We start from the raw sequence: 21,238 nt of genomic DNA on the forward strand, positions 1-21,238 counted from the left end.
GTGGAGACAAAATAGAACCAGTAAGTTACAGATGAGTCACCACATTAATGATGTAAAACACCAGCAAACATCTTTTCTAGTTGAATTCAGCTGCTTTGATTTTACACAGAAACCAAGAAAAGATCCAGAGATAAAGCTGAGAAGGAGAAACTTTTAGGAGAAACTAAAGATGTAAGAGACAAGAAGTAAAAGATTAAAGGTTTAGATTGATCAGTTTGAAGAAAGTTTGATCAGTAAACCTGCTGACTGATCATCATCCATCTGTCTGTCTGATAGCTGACAGAGAAATATGAGAAGATTGAAGAAGAGCTGCAGAAAACCAAAGAAGAACTGAAGAACAAGACTGAAGAGATGGAGAAACATGTAGAGACACACACACGAACACTGTCACCACCATGCCATGACACAATCCATGTTGCTATGTAACCGACCAACCAACCTCAGACACTGTTTTCCCAACTATTTTTGTATATTTTTTCATAAAACTAATTCTGTAATTTTTTTGATTACACCTTTTTATTTTACTTTAATCTAATCTTATTTTATTTAATTTCTTTTTATCTTTCTTGTGTTTACTTTTGTATGCAACGAAGCTACGGTGACAAAGTCATTTACCTCGTGGATCATTAAAAAGTCTTTCATTGAGGACTGACCTGTGTTCAACTCAACTGTGACTTTGCTCCATGGCTCCATCTCCTGGTGAAATGATACAACTGCAGGTTTTCTCCTCAGGTCAATGAACTTAAGGAGGAGAAGAAGAAGCTGCAGGAGGAGCTGGAGACCAGAAACAAAGAGATGGAGGAGATAAAAGATGAGGTGAAGAACAAGCTCATAGACATGGAGAGAGAAGTAGTTTATTCACACACATCATTCAAAGTAGATTCTTCATATCAATACCTCCTTCAGATCAACTAAACCAGTCTGACATGGAGAAACAGACGAGATCAAAAAGACATTTAAATCTAATTGTATATCTCCTTCTATGGGACACAACAACAAGAACCTTTGAGCATTTTCAACTTCACACAAACCTTCTGTAAAGTCCTGTCCTCTGATTGGACCTCATGTATCAACATTTGATGTTGAATTGTTCAACGAATACAACCAACAACAGGAAGAAAGAACCAGTCAAGAAATAAAAACTACACATTAGTAGAAATGGAAGAAACATGAGAGGACAAAGTGGAAACAGAGTAAAAATAATAAAAATAGTAAAAGGCAAAGAAGAGAAAAAGAGATAAAATTACTGTAACAGGAGAATAAAAAGACCAACTACTAAAACAGTAAAATAATCAAATGAATAAATAAATAGTTGAGACTCAGTTCAAAGTCAAACTGTAAAGGCAGGTGTTGAGTTTTCTTTTTAAATATCAACACTAAAGTCTACTGGCTTGTGATGCTGTTAAATATTGATGATGATGCTACAAAAATAAATTGATTTCATGAGGATAAAGAAGAAAAATGTCTGTGGTTTAAGTTTGTGGCCCAAGTGAAGGAGTTCAAGTATCCTGGTCAGACCTACGTATCCACGTAGGATTTTCCTCTTTAACCTCTGACTGCTTTGAATGAGAAGAAAAGAGAAAAGAACATTCATGAAGGAGGTCTGTTGTTAATCTCATCTCCTCTTTCTGTCTTCTCTCTCCTCAGCTGGAAAAACTAACTGGTGACCACAACGAGCTTCAAGAGGAGAAGAAGGAGCTGAAGAAGGAGCTGGAGATCAGAAGCATGGAACCGGACGAGATAAAAGATAAGGTGAAATACAAGTTCATAGACATGGAGAGAGAAGTACAAAGTCACAGAAACATCAGCCTGCAACCAGCGGCGTCGTTTAGGTAAGTCAAGGTGGCACTCACCAAACCTTGACTTTGGTGTAAAATGTTACGTGTATGGCACGTCTAGATTTGAACCCCTGGTGTACCGGGACTTTTTACGTTGTACCGGGACTTTTTACGTTGTACCGGGTTCTGATTCTCTCTGACCGACTTGTGGCGGTGGCGGCTCTTCCACACTGGACTCCACTGCTCCTCTGTCTCTCACTGGGGGGCGGGGCTGTCCCGCGCTCAGCGCGCTGCACGCTCCCTCCCTGTATCCATGGAGACATGACTCTCTCACGTGTACGTACGGGGCGTGCACGCCGCTGCCTCGTTATACTGTGCTGCATGAGGAGCGACGTGCACGAGGAGCGACTAAAACCTTTGTGAGTTATAAAGTCATACGTGACTTAAACAGGCTTAAATATTAGTCATATTTCATGCTTCTTTCATTAACGCTACTTGTCAGTCAGAGCACAATGAAATGAAAGACTGAGAAACACTGAATCTGTTGCAGTCAGTTTGCTAAGAACAAGCTAATGACAACTGTCTGTGGGTCCTGGTCATTTGCCACAAATCACAAAAACTTCCAGCTGAGTCAGACTCAGCCCCAAACTGTCTAACATGTCACTCATTTAGCAAAATTTATTTGAAAATTTTAATTTGTTTCCAGATATCAACTTTATTCTGACGACAGAAACATGAACCTATGTTGGCAATAATTAGTTTAAAGAAATGGCAATTGGGACAGGATAGAGACACCTTTTATGATGATAAAAGAGATGTGTTGTTGAGGTGGCCATATGTGGCCATAAATATGTTAGCTGTGGATCATTTAGCAAAACAATTGTAATCCTTAAACGGACATTATAATGGGTGTGTATGACACAGAATGTTTCAGAGTGGGGGAAGTTGTCTGAAATTGCCTGAAAATTTCTCGTCCCGGCCACAATTTACACACTAGACACATGATTTTCTTTCCACAGTTGCAGACAAACTTGTTCTGTCTCTCACAATGTGCTCGGCAAAGCAGTGAGACGTACAGAAATTACACTGTGAGCCTCTGTGTGCGTTCACGTCTCCCTCTGCTCTCCATTGACTCTAAAGCAAAGATTTTCTGAGAGAAGCAGAAGGGATCCCTATTTTTAACTCGCATGTGTCTCCAAAATATTTACTGCAGAAGGACAAAAAACATATCAAAGTCTTCAGGAAGATCTTAGGACGCCCACAGTCTGCTTGTTTATTTGATAGGAGTTACCATTTTGTCACAGTAAGCCCAAATGTGAGACCAGCGCAGAGGGAGAAAACGCCCTTTTCTCTCTCTTTGTCCCAGCCCAGCGCACTTCTGTCGTCATTGACAACCACCACAGGTTGCCATGGCAATCCCTGACCCTCAGGCCAGAGCCACAGTTGAGACCAGTTCATTAATCAGATGTCTCTGCTGTTAATGCAGCTGATCCCTGTGTCCCACACATTTATGTGACAACAACACACACCAACACACACCAACACACACCAACACACGTAACTTGTGATTACAGTTACACGCACGCATGCGCGCGCACGTAAGCACAGACATACACACACAAACACACAGGTAATTTCATGTTGTTGCATTATTAACACAGCAGTTGTGGCCCAGCTGTGGGCCTGGTCTCTATGTCAGCAGAATGCTGGATCTCAGACAACCTGCCAAAAGATTATGACTGCCTGGGTTTGGTGTGACCATATGTCTGTTTGATTAGCTCTGGTCGTGGGTTTGATTCCCATGTTGAGACGGGACCCCTGGCAGTAGCCCCCCGTGGCCCTTTCAAAATTTCCCAGAGGGAATTTTCTAGTTACAAATAAAATATGAATCAAAAACTATTTAGTTCATATCAATAAGAATAAATACCATAAATGTTGATTCACTTCAATAAAATTCTGAATCTTTGATGGAAACGATGTAGAGGTTAAAGAAAAGTATTTCTACGTCCAAATCCACTGAAAGGAAACATCATGAAGGAATGAAATCTCTCTTCATCTCTTCTTCTTCCAGTTAATGAAGCTGATCAACAAAGAAGAGGAACAGGAAGAGAAACATCAGAGAGAAATAAAGGAGCTGGAAACAAAGGTTCATGTTGAATCCACATCTTTTAATTCCATAATAAGGAAGTAGTTTAGAACCAAATCAGTTTGTCATGTTCCTCAATCAAAGTAAATGTTTCTCATCATGTCTCTTTATGTGACTTCACTCTCAGTGGGAGAAGAAGCTCAAAGAGGAGGAGAAGAAAAGAGAAAGAGCTGAGAAAGAAGTGGAGACACTGAAGAGGAAACTGGAGACTGAGGTTTGTCTCTTTCTCCTGAGAATCATCAAATCATTTTTCTATTTTCTATCAGATTGTGGACAGCAGAGATGGTTCTAAAACTGAAGTGTTGCTCATTGGTTCTGAAACCAGAGACAGAAACTCAGCAGGAAACTGGAAGAACTGGGAATAAACTTAGAGTCAGATCTCAGGTCTGAGGTTCACATTAGAAACATGAACATGTCACAGTGTCAAGTTAAGAACATTATTAGTTGGTTTTGCACATGTACATTTTTGCAATGAAGGTGTCCACAGGGTGCAAAATGCATCACAAGAGTATAAATTCATGCAACAAGCTGTAACTGGTTAAAGTCACATACTTCATTCCTCTGGTTATTTGGTGGATTATCTCATTGTGTTTTTCTATGTATCGCCTTAGACATGTCCCCTAATGAAATGGATCATACTAAACTAAAATTCTGATAAGAACTGAGTCTTACTACTTACGTCAGGCTAAGGTTACTGTGACTGTCTTACGTCCAGATAAACAAAATAAACAGATAAATAACTCTGTTCCACCTACAGGTCAAATGATAGAACTGCAGGAATAAACAGCATTTAAAATCCACACAGGAGATAATAGAGAATATGTTCTGGACAAGTTAGAGTCTGACTGTTAACAATCTGGACGTCACCTCCTTTTTACTCAGGTCAATGAACTAAAGGAGAAGAAGAAGAAGCTGCAGGAGGAACTGGAGACCAGAAACAAAGAGCTGGAGACCAGAAACAAAGAGATGGAGAAGATAAAAGATGAGGTGAAGAACACAACACAACACAAGAACACAACACAACACATAAGAACACAACACAACACATAAGAACACAACACAACACATAAGAACACAACACAACACAACACAACACATAAGAACACAACACAACACAACACATAAGAACACAACACAACACATAAGAACACATAAGAACACAACACAACACATAAGAACACAACACAACACAACACATAAGAACACAACACAGCACAACACATAGGAACACATAAGAACACAGCACAACACAACACATAAGAACACATAAGAACACATCACAACACATAAGAACACAACACAACACATAAGAACACAACACAGCACAACACTTAAGAACACATAAGAACACAACACATCACAACACATAAGAACACAACACAACACATAGGAACATATAAGAACACAACACAACACGTAAGAACACAACACAACACATAAGAACAAATAAGAACACAACACAACACATAAGAACACAACACAACACAACACATAAGAACACAACACATAAGAAAGAGAAGAACAAGTTCACAGAAACATCAACCTGCAGAACTTTATAATTCAATGTTTATTACAAATAAAATATGAACCAAAAACTATTTAATTGATATCAATAAGAATAAATGAGATAAATGTTGATTCACTTCAATAAATAGTTGAGAAAGAAAACATTGAAATCCACTCAGAGGAAACATCATGAACAAGACTTGATGACATCTCAGAGAAACACTAAACAGAACTGATCAGGAATGAAATCTGTCTTCATCTCTTCTTTCTACCAGTTAATGAAGCAGATCAACCAACAGGAAGAGAAACATCAGAGAGAAACAAAGGAGCTGGAAACAGAGGTTCATGTTGAATCCACATCTTTTAATTCCATAATAAGGAAGTAGTTTAGAACCAAATCGGTTTGTCATGTTCCTCAATCAAAGTAAATGTTTCTCATCATGTCTCTTTATGTGACTTCACTCTCAGTGCGAGAAGAAGCTCAAAGAGGAGGAGGAGAAAAGAGAAAGAGCTGAGAAAGAAGTGGAGACACTGAAGAGGAAACTGGAGACTGAGGTTTGTCTCTTTCTCCTGAGAATCATCAAATCATTTTTCTATTTTCTATCAGATTGTGGACAGCAGAGATGGTTCTAAAACTGAAGTGTTGCTCATTGGTTCTGAAACCAGAGACAGAAACTCAGCAGGAAACTGGAAGAACTGGGAACAAACTTAGAGTCAGATCTCAGGTCTGAGGTTCACATTAGAAACATGACTGAGAAGGGAAGCTTTGTGGTCGGCGTGTGATTCTCCAGCTTGTGTAATTGACAGGTTTGGCAGCATTGGACATAGTTTTTCACCTCCACTCTCTTTCTGGGCCAGTTTGCCACTGCCTCTAGTCTTTGTAGGTTTAGACAGAGTGCGGCTAAAATCTCACCCATATTCCAAGTGGGACCAATCCTTGTCACCCAAACTCTCCTCAGTGGAAAGGCCCATGCAGGGTCATGAGGAAACTGAATCCGTTAAATTGTGAAATAGTTTTGAGAGACTCTGGTGAGGACCTGGTGTGAATGTGGCTCAGCTTCAGCCATGCTACCCAGCTGCAGCTGAATGGGACGAGAAACAAGGTCAGCAGGTGATAAGAGTCTTTGAAGAGGAGTCTGAGGATGAAGACCTCCCTGGTTTCTCATCTGATGATTAAGTTAATTAACTTACTGCCTGGTACCACAGCAGTGGAGTCATGATGACCTACCTTGGAGCATGACGTCACTTAGACTCTTAGACAGCTGGATGGATGAGGAAACAGTGTTCACATCCTGTGGTTAACCAGGAAGTCAGGAAGTTAATCCCACAAAATAATGAACTAACATAAGTTGTTTGGAGTCTTTTTCTTTCTCTCTCTGAATTATGAACTGAACAGAAAAAATGTTTGTTTATTTTTTTTTAATGAACTCTGACGAGGGAAAGTTTTATGTTATTGAAACAAAGACTGAATTATTGTGGAACATTGAAAGTAATTTCTTTGGTGGTTATATTTTATACTTAAACATCTTTGTGTGTGTTTGTAGTGTTAGAGACACTTTTGATTTAAAAAAAATAAAAGAAGAAGAAGAAGAAACTATTATTGTGACCTGGCATCCAGACAAAATAAATGACTTGATTAATAAATCAATAAACATCTCTGATGAAACATGATAAAACCAGCACAACATGGATGTTGACTAAGAGCAGAAAGACAGATTTGAAAGTCTCTCTGTCTGGAACTGATCCCAAGATCCATGAACCACAAGAAGGATTTTATTTGTTTCCTCTCATTTAATCACATGAGAAGAAGTAAAAATAAAAGAACATTCATGAAGGAGGTCTGTTGTTAATCTCATCTCCTCTTTCTGTCTTCTCTCTCCTCAGCTGGAAAAACTAACTGGTGACAACAAGAAGCTTCAAGAGGAGAAACATCAGCTGAAGAAGGAGATGGAGATCAGAAACAAAGAGCTGGAGACTAGAAACAAAGAGATGGAGACCAGAAACAAAGAGATGGAGAAGATAAAAGATGAGGTGAAGAACAAGCTCATAGAAACATCAACCTGCAGAACTTTATAATTCAATGTTTATTACAAATAAATTAATAAATACATCAAAGTAAATGTTTCTCATCATGTCTCTTTATGTGACTTCACTCTCAGTGGGAGAAGAAGCTCAAAGAGGAGGAGAAGAAAAGAGAAAGAGCTGAGAAAGAAGTGGAGACACTGAAGAGGAAACTGGAGACTGAGGTGCTTCACTAATAAAGTCTGAATGTTTGAGAGATAGAACATGAAGCTGACTGATGTGAAAGGACTAATCTGTGGATGTTGTCTCCTCCCAAACCTGAACAAACACAGAACAGCAGCAGCTCAGACAGACAGGAGACGTCAGGAGACATCGATGTGGAGGTTGATCGATACGGCAAATATGTCCGTCTGAAAAACAAGTCTGATCAGGTGATGTTGTTTTGAGAGTTATTTTATTTTCATAGAAAATATTGATCCATCAGGTTTAATAGACACCAACATTCATTTGTTCCTGTCTCTGTGTCTCATTCTTCTTCTTGTGTTTCATTTCCGTCCTGCAGGACAAACCACTGGGAGGACGTCAGTTAAAAGTCCAGATCAACAATAGTGAACCCATCACATACACATTTGATCCATCAATGAAACTCAAGGCTGGAGACAGAGTTACTGTGAGTCTTTGTAGATGTTTCATTGATGTTGTTATATTTTCCATTTTCTTACTTTTCCTTCAGTTTTTCTAATTATTATTTTCTGACTGTGACTTTGTGACCTTTGGATTTACTACATTTACAGATATGGCGTCCAGACTGCAGTAGCTACTCTCGTTTCTCTGGTGACCTGGTGTGGGAGGACCTGAAGTCCTGGAGGCGTGGAGACAGAGTCCAGGTCTATCTGCAGTGAAATAGTTCCCAGTTGAACTCCTTCAATAAAGTTCAGTAATCCAGCAAACAGCAACATTATAGATGAGAAACAGCACGACTCAGATCTTCCTGCAGAAACCACACACTGCAGAGAAAGTCTCTGGAAACACTTGGCTCCATTTTATTGGATTAGTCAAGTTTGATGTGAACTCACCAGCTGTGATTGGTCCACTCGGTAGTAACGAGTTTCTGCTTTAGTTTTCCTGGCTGCTTTTCCATGTGGACAACTTTCTGAATGACTATTCTGGATCAATAAAAGTGGAACACATTGAAGAAAGATTTAACTGAGGAGGGTCAGAGATACAGACATTTGTATGACTCATCTTCACAGTTTCAATTGAAACCATTGAGCTACAGCTAAAAGTGTTCCAGAGAGTCCTGACTAACACAAAGACAGAGGACATTACTGGACATATAGGCTAACACCAAGACAGAGAACATTACTGGACATACAGGCTAACACCAAGACAGAGGACATAGTGGACATACAGGCTAACACCAAGACAGAGGACATTACGCGACATACAGGCTAACACCAAGACAGGGGACATTGCTGGACATACAGGCTAACACCAAGACAGAGGACATTACTGGACATGCAGGCTAACACCAAGACAGAGGACATTACTGGACGTGCAGGCTAACACCAAGACAGAGGACATTGCTGGACATACAGGCTAACACCAAGACAGAGGACATTACTGGACATGCGGGCTAACACCAAGACAGAGGACATAGTGGACGTACAGGCTAACACCAAGACAGAGGACATAGTGGATGTACAGGCTAACACCAAGACAGAGGACATTACGCGACATACAGGCTAACACCAAGACAGAGGACATTACTGGACATGCAGGCTAACACCAAGACAGAGGACATTACTGGACGTGCAGGCTAACACCAAGACAGAGAACATTGCTGGACATACAGGCTAACACCAAGACAGAGGACATTACTGGACATACAGGCTAACACCAAGACAGAGGACATAACTGGACATACAGGCTAACACCCCAGGACAGGGGACATTACTGGACATAAAGGGAGAATAAACGCATATTGTTTATTTTTCATCTGTTCACTGACACATTAGTTATTTTAGAGACTCACATTAGAACTGAACTGAACACTGTAAAACATTACTGCCCCATTAAGTTAATGAATGTACATGAATGTAGTTTTCTCTTTAACTCCAGTCATTTTTAATATTAAACTCAGTTTAAAAAGTTTTGTAAACTTAAAGTAAACCATTGTCTTCACTTCCTGTGTGTTTTGTCTGTGTGGTCAATGTTCATTTAAATCATATCTTTAAGTTTGGAGTTGGAAAGAAGTGATGATGATGATGATGATGATGATGAGGAAGGGTGATAAGATATAAATATAAAGGTTTTTTTTAAAAAACTTAGATTGAACTATTACTATGGTAGAATAGTAGTATTATGGTAGTATAATGAAACCAAAAATATTGGCATTTTAGAATTAATTCTCTACCAGGAATGAATTCCAAAGTGGCTGCCTTCAGTGGATCAAATTTCAATGTCCTTCTCTCTAGATATAAGGAGACGCCCAAATAAAATAGATACATTTCTGGAAAGATACGAGTTGAATCTGTCTGAAGTTTACACAAACTTTCCATTAGTCTTCTATCCTGCGATATGACTGCACCAATGCCTGCTGAGCTGGCATCTACTGACAGCGTCAGTGGTTTGTTAACACCATAAACCTTTAGGGTTGGAGCGTTGGTGACCAGCTGTTTGAGATGTTTCCTCCCAGTGCCGCTCCGTGTCTCCTTCAAGCAGCTTTCTTAAAGGTTCACTGATGTCTGACAAATCTGGGATGAACTTCGCGAGGAACTGAATCATCCCCATGAACCTCAGCAGTTCCTGCTCATCCTGTGGATCTGGGAGCTGTGTCACTGCTCTCACTTTTTCCTCGTCTGGTCTCAGTTCACTGGAGCTGAGTGTGTGTCTGATGTACTACATTTCGTTTGTTTTTGTTGAGTTTCAGGTTGTTCTCTTTTGCTCTATCCAGCAACAACTTCAATCTGTGGTCATGCTCTGCCACAGAGTCTCCCCAGACAAGAAAGTCATCAATGATGTTCACAGCCCCATCTAGTCCTTCAATCATATGCACAATAGCTCTCTGAAACACGTCTGGTAAACGCAGGAATCTGTATCTTCTGATGGGAGTGTTAAATGTGCAGAGTTCAGAGCTTTCATCATCAAGTTTTATCTACCAAAAACCCTGATTGGCATCTAGTACTGAGAAGTATGTAATGGGTAATGCTCCCGTTTGATCGCTTGGTTTATGTCTTTTGGGTCTATGCAGTTACAACTTTCCTTGTGTGTGACTACTGTTACCATACTGTTAACCCACTCTGTCGGTTCTGTCTGCTTGGTTATTTCTCCCAATTTCTCCATACGCTGTAGTTCCTCTATTACTCTGTGTTGGAGTGCTGCAGGAATCCCTCTAAGAGCGTGCACAACAGGTGTAACAGCGGGATTAATCTGTATATGTCGCTGACCAGGTAAGCAACCTAGTCCAGTGAAAAGATCCTCCTAGTCCTTAAGGATCTCATTTTCCTTTCCAACACCATGCATCCTCTTCGCTAAGCCTAGTTTTACACATGTGACCCCTTTTCCAGTATAGCTGGAACATCTTCTTGTGTGAGTTTAAAAGTCACAATTTTCTTGTTTATTGTCAGTCTTTCAGTCCATTTTTCTTCCCCTGTTTCTGTTTGTGTAGCCTCCATCACTCTCACGTGTTCCTCATGCTCTTTTCTGACTGTGCCTATAAACATGTAATTTTCTTCCTCACGTTACTCTGTTGCATGCACATTCTTTCTCTGTTGGTGCAGTCGACTTTGTGATCTGTCCATCTTGGCAAAGTGATTTTTCTTGTTGCGTGTTTTATATGTTTGGCCAATAGCTGGACATTTTCTTGTTCCATGCTTGAAACCACATCTGCTGCAACTTAACTTAAAAGTTCTGTCTTAGCTTTCACTTTATCTTTTTGTCTTGTTATTTCACTTGCATGACAGATATCAGGTCACATCTGCTTCTCTTAGCAGTTTCCTTGTCACTTGGTCGTCAATAATACTACAAACAATTGTGTCACGAACCAGGGAGTCCTGCAACTGTCCAAATTCACAGTCCTCGGCCTTATTCTTTAAATCCATTACATATGAATCAGTGGACTCTGACAGTTTCTGGGCTCGTGTGAAGAACATGTGCTGTATGTCAGATTTATCCTTAGCTAACAATAGTCCTGAAACTTCTTCTTCAGCACGTCGATTTTGTCTTTCTTGCCGTCCCCGAAGACAAACGTATTACATACTTTAATCGCCTCTTTTCCCGCGACGTGAAGAAACGTTGCGCGCTGCACCTTCTCAGATTTCTCTGCAATGCCACTGGCAGTAAAAAAGAGCTCAAAACGCTGACTCCAGTTCCTCCAATTTTCGGCAAGATTGCCTTGCATATGTGCCATATTAAAGCAAAAACACAACTATTCATTAATGGACTAATCAGCTCCACATCCTTTGACTGTATATATGACAGTTCCAGCGGAGAACAGTTTATCAGTTGTACATGTTCGGGCTACTTACACATTAAACCAGTCCACTATTGTCTGTCGGGCTTTTCCTTCTCCTTTTTAATTGCTCTGGTGTTGCCATTTTTTTCTTATAATGTTCTTTAGTTCTTCATATTGTTCAACAAGCAGCTCTTGTTCAGTGATGGTGAAGTACGACATGTGTCCGTGTTCCATTTTCCTGTCGGTGATTCTGTGATCGGTGTGATCTTCTTAAGAATAACGTGAACACACACTTATCCTAACAATCCACATCTGACTTGATTAAGCCGCATCTTTTTATCCTGCTCAGCAACCATGCAACCAATTGATCCAAGAAAGCACCAACAAGGTTTGGTCAAGCCGGGCTTGCTCACTAATCCCGGATATCTTTATCCAACTTTGTGCAATACCCCCTATCACTCTTGTTTATTTATAGCACTGTCTTTCCCTTTGTTCTCTGTCGTGTTGTTGTCGTCCACTTCATCCATGATCCATGTTTCTTTTTTTCTATCCAGTGTTCCTGATTTTCCTACCATGCCAAGTTTTCTCAGTTTCTGTAGTTTTGCTTGGCTCTTGGTTTATCCTGCTTTCTGTATCGCCTTCTCTTCCACCTATTTATTATTTTTTTTTGGAACCCCAGCCTCATCACCTTCTTTTGTCCTGCACTTGGGTCCTCACCTCTATAACCCTGATATTATATAGGCCACTGTATAATAATAAGTTACATGAATAAACAGCATTAAGCCAGTTCTAATATAGAACACATACAGCAGGTAGGGGGTGTCTACTTCATCTGTCCATCAGTTTGGGATCCTTGGCCTGAAAAACATTGAAGACTCCTGCTTCATCAGGCTACATGTAGGGAAATTGGAAGCCATATTTAATCCTCCACAATGTAGAGAAAATCTCTTTGATCAAACATTGAGCCTAAACTCCACAGGAAGTCTGTCACTTTGTCCTTTTTCAGGTGTTTTATTGGACATATCCAGCACAGTTTCAACAAGATCCTTCAGTTTTGGTCAGAGTTTGGACGCGCGCACACACACACACGCGCGCACGCACGCACGCACGCGCACGCACGCACGCACACGCACGCACACGCGCACACACACACACGCGCGCACACACGCGCGCACGCACACACGCGCACACGCGCACACGCACACACGCGCGCGCACACACGCGCGCACGCACACACACGCGCACACGCACACACACACGCGCACACACACACGCGCACACACACACACACACCCCCCTCGAACTCAGGGCCTGCACCAGCCACTTTATGGCGCATTGGACTCACTTCAACTTTCACTGTGCCTTAGTTTTCATATTTATTGAGTTATTTTCTTTTATCTGAGATGTTCATGTATTTAGTCTTTAACTCGTTGCTCCATGGGTCTAAGAGTAACACAATTTCAATCCTGTGTTTGTGTTGAACACACAGAGGCAGAATTCACAATAAACCACCGATACAGATTGTCTGTAATGCATATAGCAATTCTTATATTGTATATAATATGATACTGTCTTATTGTCATTTTGGTATTTCCATTCCTGGTTAAACTGCATTTTGTTGTACATGTACTTGTTTTATGTGGCAACACGAGGGATAATTTACTCAGTTATGTCTCAGAACTCTTTTCTCTTTTTGTATACAACCGACAACGCCACCTTGGGTTAGGGCCCAAGGACCCGTATTAAAGGTCAATTACCAACGATTACAAAAGGACACAGGTTCGTTCAATCAGGGAGAATAGGAGACGGAGTTCAATTATCACATACAAAAACTTTATTTTGGCACTCTAAAATAAACAAGGCATGGAACAAAATGAAAATAATAAAAAATGGAGCGAACTGAGAAGAAAGGATACGAGCTGGGGCTTACCGGCTGGAGGAGGAACCAACATGGGGAGTGACGTCCACAATAAAAATGAAAAGGGGGGCACCCCACTCACACAACCAAAAAAAAACGTGAGGAGCGCACAAAATAAGCAGGGACCACCACACACACACACACACACACACAGGGGACCAACACCACCCGGGGAAGAACCACCACCACCGTCCACCTCCAGCTCAGGGAAAATAAAACACAGTTAACAGGGCTCACAATTAAAGGAAAACAAACAATATCCCACAATATAAACGAATTAAAGAATAATCAATTAATACACTAAGGAATAATACAATTAGATTAATCAAAAATCAAACAAATTAACAAACAGATTAAAGAGTCTCTGGCCAGAGATATCTACTCAACAGTAATCGTAACTAATCCATTTCTGACAAGTAGCTGAGGGCTGAAATTAAGAAGTTTTCCCCCCAAATAGAACGTAAATAATTACAATAAACTCCCAAAATGACACCTTATTCAAGCAAAGCAAACCACTTAACCAAAAAATAAATAACCACAATAAACTTTACTATTAATCAGAAAAAGAAACAAAATATAAATAAATGAATAAATAAAATTACACCACACCTTGAGAATTACATTTAAAACGCACACATGCAAACACTCACGCACACACGCAATCTAAACTAGGGGCTGAGGGTCCGGACCGGGCTCGTAATGTCCAGCACAAGCGGCAGCCACACACCCACGAACGCGCACCGCCACACGTGCAATAGCAGCAGAAAACCCGGGCCAGCAGCGCGAAGCAGGTCGACCCAAAACGGCCGTCAAGAACCCAAAGTCAGGAGCAGCGAAATAACAGGAGCAGCGAAATGACAGGAACAACGAAGCAGCAGTAGCAAGGTAGCAGTAGCGAAGTGGCGAGGCAGCCGTGGCTAATCAGCCGGGATTATTCAGTACCAGTCTTACTCTGCTTGGCGTCCAAACCTCCGGCCTTTTATCCGGTCGGTTTCGGTCTCCACCAAAAAGGGAGAGGGGTGAAGAGGGTCGACGTAGCGGCGGGGGACAGCCACCACAACACCAACAACCAGCACTGTTAGAGGGAGAGGAGTGGAGAAAGGAGGAGGCTCAACACCTGGCCAAGACAATTAGCAGCAGCAGCACACCGCAACTCACCTAAACGCCAGTGATAGCGACCCCAGTGCCCTGCCAGGACCGCGTCAAGGATGCCGGATCTATCGGAAAGGTTATGTTTGAATTAACTGACACTAACAAGTGTGCACTTTTACCGGCATGCTAATGCGTGCCTACCTGTCCGATGCGGTGAGCAGCGGGGACAACCTGGAAGTGGGCGGGCCGACGAGGCAGGAAGCGAGAGGACAGGGGGGAGAAACCTCTCCTACTTTTATCCTCTCTGTGTGACTAATGATTGGCCAGAGAGGGCAGGGTGAACCGGAAATATTCAAGACAGTGGTGCCTCAAACCACTACAATCGCGTTAGCCCACCAAAACTAACAACATGCTACAAGCAGTGTGGCTAGAAATTAGGTGAAGAACACAACATTTGAAGGAGCATCACTCAGATACTTATGCAGCCTCCATCATGGTCAGTAGCAAACTATGAAGTTAAAGAAGTCTCATCTAAGTACATTATAAGTTATAAGAGAGTGTAATGGATTAGCATTTAGCAAACTAAAGTGGTAAAAATTACTTTTCAATGCTAAAGTGAGACTAATAAGGATTTCTGTTTGAAGACTTAATCAAAAATGGCCGTCAACGTTAACCCTGATTCTTACCAATAATAAGCTGAACAACCGTCTCGCTCCGTCACTTCAGGATAAAACATCTGTGTCGGTCTCGGCTCAAAATGCCTGGGCCGATTATTTGTCCAGTCCTGGGATCAGCTCATCACTGCTCTGTCTCCTGTTGCTCTCTGAAGCCTATCTGCACCTGGCTGGTGTCTGTCATCGGTCATGGAGTTCCACACCTGCATCTGTTCTCTCCATCGACGCAGAGCAAGGGTGGATCCCTACAGCCTTGGACCCCGGGCCCGAGCCCCCAGGACTGACAATCAGCTTCCTGCTCCACCTTCCACCAGGGTTTCCCTGGTCAGTGCTAGATCAAGAGCAAATAAGACGTTAATCCTAAAACGACCTTTCCATCACACATGAACTGGATGTCACGTGTTTTACTGAGATTTGGAAGAGTGCCTGTGTCTCAGTATCAGCGCTAAGTGAGTGACTGGTCGAGGAGGGGAATTACCACCGTATTCAAGCAAGACTTTGACTGTAAACATCTGTCACAGGCCTCATCCACCAGTTTTGAGTCAGTCATGTTTGAGCTGGGTTGTTCTTGTTCTGTACTGTGCACAGTGATATACTGACCCCCAAAACACAGCACTCATCACTTCTCAGACTTCCTAGCTGAAATAAGTCCTAAGTATGATCCTGTTTTCATCGCTGGTGAAATGACTATATATAACCAATAAGTAGAAATCAGTCCTGACAGCAGTTTACTATCAATCCAGATTTTATTTATACTTGCTGGACTGGAACGCATCATTCAAAATAACGTGGAAAATCAAAACTCAGTGGTAAAAGGACAAACTACAGGTGTCTTTTGATAATGTAAGGGACAGCTGGTGTAAGGTGAAGGTGAAAAACACTTTTCTGATATCGTTTAAGTTCATTAAATGTATCATTCTCCCAGTGAGAAGATCTGAGGCCTTTCTAGGAGTTTGGATGTTCTCCCTGTGTCTGCATGGGTTTTGTCCGGGTACTCGTTGTTGACTCTAAATTGCCCCTAGGGTGTGAGTGTGAATGGTTGTTTGTGTTAGCCCTGCGATGGACTGGAGACCTGTCCAGGGTGGACCCCGCCTCTCGCCAAGTGACAGCTGGGATGGACTCCAGCAACCCCCACATCCCTAATGATAAGAGGTATTAGAAGATGAGATATTTACAGAATATTCTCACATTTTTTGTCCTTTAAATAGAATAAAACTTCCCCAGTCAGATCAGACAGATGGATCTTGCATTTTTTTTCTTATTTATTCATTTATTTTGAAAAGCAGCCAAACATCAACCTGAACATGATGGTGTCTGGATGAGACACCATTCTGGTGAATATAAGGACGACATAAGGATTTTCAAGCTGAAACAAGTTGTTAACTCATGTTAATAAGCTCAATACTCAATAAACTCTGCTCTTCAAGTCTGAGCCTGACTGGTCCAGTGTCTCAGTCTCCAGACAAACTGAAATCTGTTTCATGAAGATCAGCCTCCACATTCTTTATTATTTTATAACTGGCAACACTATCAAAGTTCACCCAGAAAACTGAAATCATTAAAGTTGACACATAAAGTCTCCATTTTGTTGGTTTGTTCACATTTACAGGGAGATCCTCGATGGTCATTTAGAAGTTTTTATATTATTTGAACCAAAAGCTGAATCTAACAGATGAAACCTTGTTCATAATCTGGAGCTGGTTGAGGTCAGTGGTCGGTGGATGATTTCCAGACGCATTTAATGACAGAAACTTCACTCAGCAGGTATGTCGTCTTCTGAAGTTGATTTATCTTTTCTGTGCTTCCTTAGTTCTTCTCAAAGTGTCTCTTGATTTTAAACCAAAGCTAGATTGATATGTGAAGTTGAGATTTATTTTCTATTCCTTTGTGTCAGTGTGAAAGTGTTGATGCAGTTGTTTGGATCTTTGAACAGGATATTGGAAAGTTGGACAAACTATAGGTGACAAATGTGAATGTGTAAAATAATCCTAACAGGAGGATTCACATATGAAGATTTAAACTTCACTGGAAACAGAAATGAAAGTATCATTGTCACAAAAAGTCAAATGCTCTGGCTGCTGCTTTACAATAGTTTTTATGATTATTGTTGTTTTTACTGAAGCTGAGGCCTGGAGTTGTTCATACTGTGGCAAAGAGGGCAGGAAATACTGCACGAATAATGTAAGAGGGAAAAAGACCAACAATACCACCTGGGGAATTCCACCCCAGGAAATACTGCAACAGAATATGAGAGTAATAGAGATGTATTGCCACACTAGAAAATTCCCTCTGGGAAATTTTGAAGGGGCTACGTGAGCTAATGCCGGGGGTACCATCTCTGTCAACATGGGAATAAGCACAGTTAGCCTACATTTAGCACAATTAGCTTACAGTTCGCACAGTTAACCCACAGCCAGCACACTTAACCCACATTTAGCACATTTAGCGTACAGTTAGCATAGTTAGCCTAGATTTAGTACAGTTAGCCTACATTTAGTACAGTTAACCCACGTGTCGCACAGTTAGAACACTTAACCCACATTTAGCACAGTTAGCATATGGTTACCACAGTTAGCCTACAGTTAGCACATTTAGCCTCTGTGTGAGAGAGTAATGCGCGCTTTCGCGCACATGTTTTTGTATCCTACTACTCTTCCTGTGTGTATTTGTAACTGTAATAACATAAAGGTACCTGTGTGTTTGTGTGTGCATGTGGTGTGCTTACGTGCACCTGTGTGTATATCTGTAATCACAAAGTTACCTGTGTGTGTGTGTGTTGGTGTGTGTTGTTGCAACATTAATGTATGGGACACAGGGATCAGCTGTATTAACAGCAGAGACATCTGATTAATGAACTGGTCTCAGCTGTGGCCCAGAGCTGTGGCTCAGCGGTTGTCGTGGCAACTCACAGTGGTCGTCAATGACGACGGAAGCGCGCAGAGAAAAGAGCGAGAATTACCCCCTTTTCACTGGTCTCACATTTGGGCTTACTGTGACAAAACGGTAGCTCCTATCAGAAAAACAAGCAGACCGTGGGTGCCGTAAGACCTTCCTGAAGACTTTGATATGTTTTTTGTCCTCCTGGAGTAAATATTTTGGACACACTTGTGAGTTAAAGACAAAGGTCCTTCTCCTTTTCTCAGAAAATCTTTGCATTAGAGTGTATGGAGAGCGGACAGGCACTTTACCACGAACAGAGTCTTTTTTTCTTTTTTGGGAAATTCATTGCAGTTTTTCGCAAATTGCGTCACAAAAAAATTTGTATTTCATAAAGAAAAGTAATAGCACACCGATCCCAATCGAGCTGCACATTTTGATATATAACTCGCCCTCCAGCTTTTCAAGTTGTAGGATGAGTTAAGGGACGAAAATGGGAGGAAGAGGAAAAAAGTAATAATAAGAAGAAATGTGCGGGATAACAATAGGGGCTCGGGGCTTCTGCAGTCTACAGCTTGCTGTTGTAGACTGGAGGCTCGGGCGTTGCCCCGTAGCCCCTAATTAAACCAAATATTCTTCATTTATGTTCAAAAACTTAAGTAGGCAAGAAACTGCAAAAGAGGAAAGGGTTCACAATTCAAAATAAAGTCCAAGCACCATTCAAATGGCATACTCCCCTACAATCATAATGCTTGCGATTTTGTAACTTTTTAAAGCTAACTGTACATTAACTTGTGAGGAATCATCCGTTTCATTTTCAGGACTCTCTGATTCTTCAGATGGAAGGTCTGTTCCTTCACTTCCTGCTCAGAACCATCACCAGTTTGGTTTTGTGTCTCCTCCTGACTCACTGTTCTAGAGGTAACTAATGAACAATACAATATTTAAAAGGTCAGAGTTACATCTCGTCAAAATACATATGAATCAATAAAAACCAACACTCAACACTAATAGTTGAAGTGTTGTAGGTGCAATTATTTCCCAATTGTGCTCGAGCAACGGTTTGCGTTATTTGACTCTTCATTATGCGGCACACATTTTCAGTGGAGGACAGGTCTGGATTTCAAGAGGCCGGTCTACCCCCAGTCTTTTACTACAAAGCCATAGACTACTGTTGGAAGACTTTAACAATGTGTCTGGACATCGTCTCCCTGAAATAAACTAAAGACGTTGCTTGGATGGCAGCATATGTTGCTCCAAAACCTACCTTGGAGCATTAATAGTGCCTTCACAGACACCATAGGCACTGTTACAACCTCGGCTCAATGGTTGAAACAAAGAAGAGACATATCACATGGTTTTACTGTCAATTTCAACCCTTTTATTTAGCTCAACTTAACCACCAGCAATACACAAGCACGAATGGTTCAAATGAAGAAGGTTGACTGAAGGTGTGTGTGTGTGGGTGGGTATATAGAACCAGACACAAACTATACCACATTGTCGGCCAATCCAGGCAGGTGCTCAGTCATCAGAGAGAGAGAGCAGAATGACTGAGGCGGCCTTTTAACAATTAGACCACACCCCAAAGGGGTGGAGTATTCTGGACGGCCCACTTCTGCCAGGTCTGCGGGAGGGAAACTGCAGTGAAAGACAAACAGGTTACTGGGCCATCACATCCATGAACACACTCCACTAACCCTAAGGAACCACCAGATTCAGATTCAGAAAGATTTCATTTGTGCCCAGGGGACCCAACATTGATGTAAGGCTGAGTGGAAAGTAAAACAGAATAAACCAATAGGAATAAATATATATATATATAAAATAAATAAACATAGACATAACATGGGTACTAATACACCCCCATACCATCACAGTTGCTGGCTCTTGAAACTTGATACTGATAATAATCTGGATGGCCATTTTTTTCTGTAGCCCACAGGACACAATATCTATGATTTCCAAATCTATTTGAAATGTGGACTCATCAGACCACAACACACTTTTCCACTTTGCGTCAGTCTGTCTCAGATGAACTCGAGTCCAGAGAAGCTGGAGGTGTTTCAGGGTTTAGTAAATTTATGGCTTTCTCTTTGCATGAATTTTATCTTGCACTTGTAGATGTAGCGATAAGCTGTGTTAACTGACTTCTAAACTTCCTGCTGTGTCTCTGATGGATTTGTTTGGTTGTCCCAGTCTGAGGACAAACTGGTTCAATTGAGCTCCCTTGAAAATATATTTCCGTTTCCTCTTTTGATTAATGATGTTCCAGATCTAAAAGTGAAAGAATTAAAAATAAATTTCATCAAATAAATGGAAAAATAAAATAATAATTGTTGAATGAACTGAACAATTGAGTCCCTTCAATATGTTTGGATGAAAATAATCAACAAAAGTGTCCAGAGATGAAGTTTATGACACTAACTCCATACGTTCTAGTGCAGAACTCAACAATCCTCTGTTTTTCTTTCCAGGTCAGTCTGAGTCAGTGGATTCACTTCAACCAATTGTAGCAAGAGTTGGTGGTGACGTTGTTCTACCGTGTCAAATCAAACCTTCAGTGGATGTTTCTGCAGCAACGTTGGAGTGGAAGAGGTCAAACCTCTTCGTCCTGGTGTGGCGTACTGGTGCAGACTTTAAAAGACAAAAAGATCCATCCTACAGAGGAAGAACATCTCTGTTCCCTGATGAACTGAAACATGGAAACGTTTCACTGAAACTCTCTGACGTGAAGCTGTCTGATAAAGGAATGTACAGATGTTACAT

General features: G+C 41.2%; 2 long non-coding RNA genes across 2 annotated transcripts; both read left to right on the plus strand.

The window, feature by feature from the left end:
- The first annotated feature begins 143 nt into the window (after positions 1-143).
- Positions 144-3,912, plus strand: LOC125016705. The gene is made up of 4 exons (XR_007113737.1): positions 144-171; positions 277-816; positions 1,648-1,832; positions 3,850-3,912. It is a non-coding gene; the product is annotated as an uncharacterized LOC125016705 (long non-coding RNA).
- A 13,307-nt stretch (positions 3,913-17,219) lies between these two features.
- Positions 17,220-21,238, plus strand: LOC125016807. Its single transcript, XR_007113764.1, has 3 exons — positions 17,220-17,356; positions 19,291-19,390; positions 20,947-21,238. It is a non-coding gene; the product is annotated as an uncharacterized LOC125016807 (long non-coding RNA).

This window comes from Mugil cephalus, chromosome 1 (assembly GCF_022458985.1).
Source record: "Mugil cephalus isolate CIBA_MC_2020 chromosome 1, CIBA_Mcephalus_1.1, whole genome shotgun sequence".
In the NCBI taxonomy this organism is placed as follows: Eukaryota; Metazoa; Chordata; class Actinopteri; order Mugiliformes; family Mugilidae; genus Mugil; species Mugil cephalus.